Consider the following 7,577-nt stretch of genomic DNA (forward strand, 5'->3'; position numbering starts at 1 on the left):
GCGTATATCCTTGTTATGGATGCTTTCCTACTCATAAGTAAGGTGGTTACTTGGTTCTGAGAAAACCCTTTTCCTATTAATAGCGCCCTCTCAAATTTCACACTGTCAGATGTAAACTGGACACTCGTGGATGGAAGATTGGTCCCTGGGAAACGAGGTCTGGGAGTTCCGGAAGAACCCATGGGTTGGTGATGGACATCATCGGCCAGGAAAACCACAGCCTCTTGGGCCAAAAGGGCGTGATCTTCCTCAACACCAAACGGAATTAGGGCTACCGGGGGAAAGGCATATACCAGATTGAAGTCCTACAGAATCAACAGAGCATCTACCACTTGTCGATCTTCTCTGGGGTTTTGAGAACAGAACCGATGCACCTTCCTGTTCCCTCCATTGGCAGAGAACTGTGTGTGTAACATAGTAACATAGTTTTGAAGGCTGAAGGAAGACCTTATGTCCATCTAGTTCAGCCTATTTTTAGTGCAGCTGTTCTGCATTGTTGATCCTGGGGAAGGCAAAAAACCCACAGAGTAGAAGCCAATTTTCTCCATAGGGAAAAAAATTCCTTCCCCTAAGCTGGGTCAACCATCTACCTGTAATATTCTGTTATTTGTAACCTTCTATACTGTTACTCACAAGAAAAGCCTCCATTCCTTTCTTACATTCATTCAGTGAGTTGGCCATCACCACTTCCTCAGGAAGAGAATTCCAGAGCCTCACTGCTCTTACCGTGAAGAACCCTCTTCTATGCTGGTGCAGAAATTGTCTTTCCTCCAAACGAAGAGAATGCCCCCTTGTTCTTGTCACAGTCCTTGGTACAAACAGTTCATTGGAGAGATCTCTGTATTGCCCTCTGATATACTTGTACATATATATTAAGTCTCCCCTAAGTCTTCTCTTTTCTAGAGTAAATAGACCTAATTTTGATAACCTTTCTGGATATTGTAGTGAACCAACTCCATTTATCATTTTAGTAGCCCGCCTTTGAACCCTTTCAAGTTCAGTAATGTCTTTCTTGAGCACCGGCGTTGTATGTGGGGATGTCTGAACAATCCAGATGAAGACAGTTTGGTTTAACACCCATTCTTCCTGCCTGAACTGGTTGCGGCTTAGAAAGTTGGCCTTGATGTTCTCCTTTCTTCTTATGCGCAGGGAGGTTAACGATAGTAGAGGAGCTTCGGCCATCTGAAATATACGATCCGCCACTTCCATCAAAGACCTGGACCGGTCCCCCCTGGTGGTTGATGTAGGCCACCGTTACCTGATTGTTGGAAAGTATTCTGATTTGTTGACCCTGTAAGGACATAAGGAGCCGTCTTATTGTCAGCTCCACTGCCAACAACTCTTTCAGGTTAGACGAACCAGCCTGCTCGCTGCTTGTCCACCTTCCTTGGACCCACACCTCCCTCAACCCGTGTGGCTGGTATCTGTAGTGACAATCCGGGAGACGTGGTTTACCCAGGGAACCCCTCTGGAGACAAGTTTGATAATTTAACCACCAAAGAAGGGACTATCGTAGAAGGGGACAGAGAGTTTCCTTTCCAGACACCCTCCAAGCTGGTGGTCATTACGTAATACTTCCAACTGTAAGGAACTAGTATGGAATTGGGCCCCCCAGTCAGCCAGAATACAGGAAGTGAGTGACCCTAAAAGGGACATCCCCCTCCTAATGGACATATATGGATTGTTCACCGCCTTCAGCACTTGATGCCGAATACCATCTAATTTGGGCACCCTCCCTCGGGGTCAGGGGTGGATTAAGGGTAGCCAGGGCCCCGGGCTGTTCAGACTCTGTGGGCCCCCAGATCATGTGACGGGGTCATCATATACCTGAAACAGATTATTCCACAAAAAGAGTTGCTGAGTGAAACTATAACCTGTCAAACATCCATTTACCCTTCAGTTAGGAAGAAAAAAAAAAAATTGCACCAGGTGCCACCCACTCGATCGGATTAACCTGTTCCAATGAGCAAGGCTCCACCCCTCCCCCAATCAGCTGCGCCTCTTCCAGTACATGGGGGTCCAGTAGCCCAATAAATCAATAAAGGTAAAACAGGTTCCTCTAAATCGCAATCAGGGCCAGTTTTAGGCAAAGTGGGGCCCTAGGCAAAGTTTAAAATGGGGCCCCAAATGCTAACATATTGCACATCACGCAGAAGCATTTCAGTTGTATTTACATGCGCTGAGTTCAGGCCGCTAAACGAGTGCGATCGACAATACGGAAATCGTTCAACACTTGTTTCCTGGCCTCTTTCCACCGTCTGAGAAAGAATGATGGGGACAGAACAATCACTAATGGATCAATCTGTCCCCATACAGTATCATGTTATCAGCAGCACATCAACAGTTTACACCCCATAGTCCTCCATATAATATAATGTGCTCCATAGTCCTCCATATAGTATAATACACTCCTCAGTCCTCCATATAATACACTCCTTATAGTGCTCCATATAGTATAATGCACCACCAGTCATCCATGTAGTAGAATTCACTTCCCAAGTTCTTCACATAGTATAATGTATTTCCCGTAGTCATCCATATAGTATAATACACTCCTCATAGTCCTCCATATAAAATGTGCTCCATAGTTCTCCATATAGTATAATACACTCCTCAGTCCTCCATATAGTATAATACACTCCTCATAGTCCTCCATATATTAAAATACACTGCTCAGTCCTCCATATAGTATAATACACTCCTTATAGTGCTCCATATAGTATAATGCATCACCAGTCATCCATGTAGTAAAATTCACTTCCCATAGTTCTTCACATAGTATAATGTATTTCCCATAGTCCTCAATACAGTATAATCCAGCCCACATATAGTATAATGCAGCCACCCCATAGAGCATAATGCAGCTACCCCAGAGTATAATGCAGCCCCACCATACAATATAGTGTAACCCCCCCATAGAATATAATGCAGACCCCCTCTTATAGTGTAATGCAGCCACCCCTTATAGTATAATGCAGCCACCCCACAGAATATAATGTAACCCCCCATAGAATATAATGCAGCCTCCTCATAGACTTTAATACAGCCCCCCCATAGAATATAATGTAGCCCCTCCATAGAATACAATGTAGCCCTCCTCATATAATGAAGCCCCCATACAATATAATCTAGCCCCCCCTAGAATATAATGTAGCCCTCTCAGAGTATGATGCAATCACCCCCCATAGAATATAATAAATATAAAACAGCCACCATTAGAATATAATGTAGCCCCGAATAGAATATAATACAGCCCACCTCCCAATAGAATATAATGTAGCCCCCCATATTATATAACACAGCCTCATGGTATTCAGCACCACATGGTATACAGGCAGCGGCACATGGTATGCAGCACCACATGGTATACAGGCAGCAGCACATGGTATACAGCACTACATGGTATGCAGGCAGCGGCACATGGTATACAGCACCACATGGTAGACAGGCAGCGGCACATGGTAGACAGGCAGTGGCTCATGGTATACAGCACCACATGGAAGACAGGCAGCGGCACATGGTATACAGCACCACATGGTATACAGGCAGTGGCACATGGTATACAGCACTACATGGTAGACAGGCAGCGGCACATGGCATACAGCACCACATGGTAGACAGGCAGCGGCACATGGTAGACAGGCAGCAGCACATGGTATACAGGCAGCGGCACATGGTATACAGGCAGCGGCACATGGTATACAGCACTACATGGTATACAGGCAGCGGCACATGGTATACAGCACCACATGGTATACAGGCAGCACCACATGGTAGACAGGCAGTGGCTCATGGTATACAGCACCACATGGTAGACAGGCAGCGGCACATGGTATACAGCACTACATGGTATACAGGCAGTGGCTCATGGTATACAGCACTACATGGTATACAGGCAGTGGCTCATGGTATACAGCACCACATGGTAGACAGGCAGCGGCTCATGGTATACAGCACCACATGGTAGACAGGCAGCGGCACATGGTATACAGCACTACATGGTATACAGGCAGTGGCTCATGGTATACAGCACCACATGGTAGACAGCACCACATGGTAGACAGGCAGCGGCACATGGTATACAGCACTACATGGTATACAGGCAGCGGCACATGGTATACAGCACCACATGGTATACAGGCAGAGGCACATGGAATACAGGCAGCAGCACGTTATACAGCCAGCCTGGTGTTTCTTCCGCTACTGTCTGTTGAATGCATGGATGGCACAGTCTCTTCCCAGAGGAATCTGGCGGCAAGGCCCTGAAAATTGCGCACTCCTTATGTTTGGCCTTAGTAGTACACTTCTTCCCCTAGCAGAAATTTGAGAGAGATAAGGGGAAGACTACATCACCGAGCAAACTTTCACAAAGATCACTTACCAGTGAAGTGTAAATGAATAGTACTGGAATGCGCAGGGGACCTCTCTCAGCTGAAGGACCCTCGTTAGGGTCTGGAGACTCATCCAGTATGCTGGAACCTCTCAGACAGGATCTCTTTTCACCCATACGAGCACCTCCTGCGTTGCTATGTGGCTGTTGCTGGGTCACTATCAAGTGAGGCTTCTCAGTGAGCTCCTGCTGTACAGGTGAATGCTGCACCTGCTCCTGCTGCTCTAGCGACTCCATGACACCTTGCCGGGATTATGGGTCTGGAAGCACCTAGTTTCGTCCTGGCCTGCCAAAAATATCCTAGGCTACTCCAACAATCCAGTACCCCCGGACTACCGGGTCAGCAGGTTCTCCACGTGTCCTGCCAGGTGCTTCCTCCCCTGAAGTATGCTGACCGCGCTCCCCAGCACTGCCACCGCCGGTGACAACCCCTTCCGGTCCGATGTTCCAGACATCCCAACCGCCGCCAGAGGTACCACCGTCGTGCGCCAGAACGGCAGCAAACACTGCTGCCAGCCCTGGGCATACTTACCTGAACCTCAACCACAACCAAGCTGATCATCCAATCCAGACACCACTTGCCTGGTATCGCCGACTACCGTGCGGTCCCCCGGAACCCACTGTGGCGCTTCTAGGGCACCAGACCGCCCGAGGCAGGGGACCCCCGCTGCTAGAGCCGACCGGCTGGGCCTGGGAATGACTTCTTTCTTTTACCTTTTTCACAGATATGGCTGAAGAGGTTCACCTGTCAGGGACAGGAAACCAACTGATGCGGGAGAGAGATGCCGCCCTTTTATGGCTGTAGGTTTCCTGTCCTTGAAGGGCGGATCCCCTCTCGTGGTGCTGTCATGAGACCGAATAAAAAAAACAAAAAAAACATATTGTGAGTTTGTAAAGACAATCGCAGGCACTGCTATTTTATAGAACTGCACAATGTTCAGTTCTTGTTATTTTCTGTAAAGTAGGAAAAATTATCTTCATAACACTGTGCAATGTTCCCAATGCTGGAAATAAAAGTAATGTAAAGTTTGTGTGATTGACTCGCATTTGTGAACACTGCTGTAGATCTGATCTGATGTTTAGTTTGCAAAAGAGAAGACTGAGAGGAGACTTAATAGCTGTCTACAAATATCTAAAGGGCTGTCACATTGTAGAAGGATCAACTTTATTCTAATTTGCACAAGGAAAGACTAGAAGCAATGGGATGAAACTGAATGGGAGGAGACACAGATTAGATATTAGAAAAAACTTTTTGACAGTTAGAGTGATCAATGAGTGGAACAGGCTGCCACGAGAAGTGGTGAGTTCTCCTTCAATGGAAGTCTTCAAACAGAGGCTGGACAGACATCTGTATGGGATGATTTAACGAATCCTGCTTTAAGCAGGGGGTTGGACCAGATGGCCCAGGAGGTCACTTCCAACTCTACGATTCTATGATCCAATAGGAACGTTAGAGGCATAAACAGAAATGCGAAACTTGCCCACCCATCAGTGGGACGTGCAAACTATGGCACAGGGGGCACAAGCCTTCTCACATGCATTATCTGTAGGGTTATCTGGGGGCATAGGTCTGACATCCAGCTTGTAATACTGGGTGAGGTGGACACAGCGCACATCCAGGATGTATTATAGACACTACACGACATCCAAAACTAAGGTCTGCTGGAAACAGCATATCAGGGACCAAAAATTACAGAGACAGCTAGCGCTCACACCCAGCTTATATTACAGAGACAGCGCTCACACCCAGCCTATATTACAGAGAGACAGAGCTCACACCCAGCCTATATTACAGAGAGAGAGACATCTAGAGCTCACAACCAGCCTATATTACAGAGAGAGAGTGAGACATCTAGAGCTCACACCCAGCCTATATTACAGAGAGACAGAGCTCACACCCAGCCTATATTACAGAGAGAGAGTGAGACATCTAGAGCTCACACCCAGCCTATATTACAGAGAGACAGAGCTCACACCCAGCCTATATTACAGAGAGAGACAGAGCTCACACCCAGCCTATATTACAGAGAGAGAGTGAGACAGCTAGAGCTCACACCCAGCCCATATTACAGAGATCTTGTAGAAAATGTGACACTCTGGTAAACGTTATAAGATGATAATTGTATTGTGTGCAGGTAATCCTAACATAAAGACATTTCAGTCTTACAGGCAATAACTATGTGACTGATGAAGGTCATTGTAAGATCGAAATGTCTTTATATTAGGATTGCCTGCACACAATACAATTATCTTCTTACATTTATCAGAGTGCCAAGTTGAGAGAGATCCAGCCCGTGAGACACACACAGACACACTGACATTACATTCAGCCTGTAATACTGTAAGGGCCACACTGACCTCACCCATCCAGCCTGTATTACTGGGAGAGACACACAGAGCTCAGATCCAGCCTATATTACTGGGAGAGACACACAGAGCTCACCCATCCAGCCTGTATTACTGGGAGAGACACAAAGAGCTCAGATCCAGCCTATATTACTGGGAGAGACACACAGAGCTCAGATCCAGCCTATATTACTGGGAGAGACACACAGACCTCAGATCCAGCCTATATTACTGGGAGAGACACACAGACCTCACTCATCCAGCCTGTATTACTGGGAGAGACACACAGACCTCACTCAGCCAGCATATATTACTGGGAGAGACACACAGAGCTCAGATCCAGCCTATATTACTGGGAGAGACACACAGAGCTCAGATCCAGCCTATATTACTGGGAGAGACACACAGACCTCACCCATCCAGCCTATATTACTGGGAGAGACACACAGACCTCACCCATCCAGCCTGTATTACTGGGAGAGACACACAGAGCTCAGATCCAGCCTGTATTACTGGGAGAGACACACACAGCTCAGATCCAGCCTATATTACTGGGAGAGACACACAGAGCTCAGATCCAGCCTATATTACTGGGAGAGACACACAGACCTCACCCATCCAGCCTGTATTACTGGGAGAGACACACAGCTCAGATCCAGCCTATATTACTGGGAGAGACACACAGACCTCACCCATCCAGCCTGTATTACTGGGAGAGACACACAGAGCTCAGATCCAGCCTATATATTGTGTAACAGCCGGCAGCCCCCCCCATGATCCCAGTCCCTGCTCATCCAGCGTCACTCCCTTCTGTACAGGAATGTGTAGAAAAGACTTCATG

The sequence above is a fragment of the Dendrobates tinctorius genome, unplaced genomic scaffold, assembly GCF_039654945.1.
Source record: "Dendrobates tinctorius isolate UK_male_01 unplaced genomic scaffold, ASM3965494v1 ptg000055l, whole genome shotgun sequence".
In the NCBI taxonomy this organism is placed as follows: domain Eukaryota; kingdom Metazoa; phylum Chordata; class Amphibia; order Anura; family Dendrobatidae; genus Dendrobates; species Dendrobates tinctorius.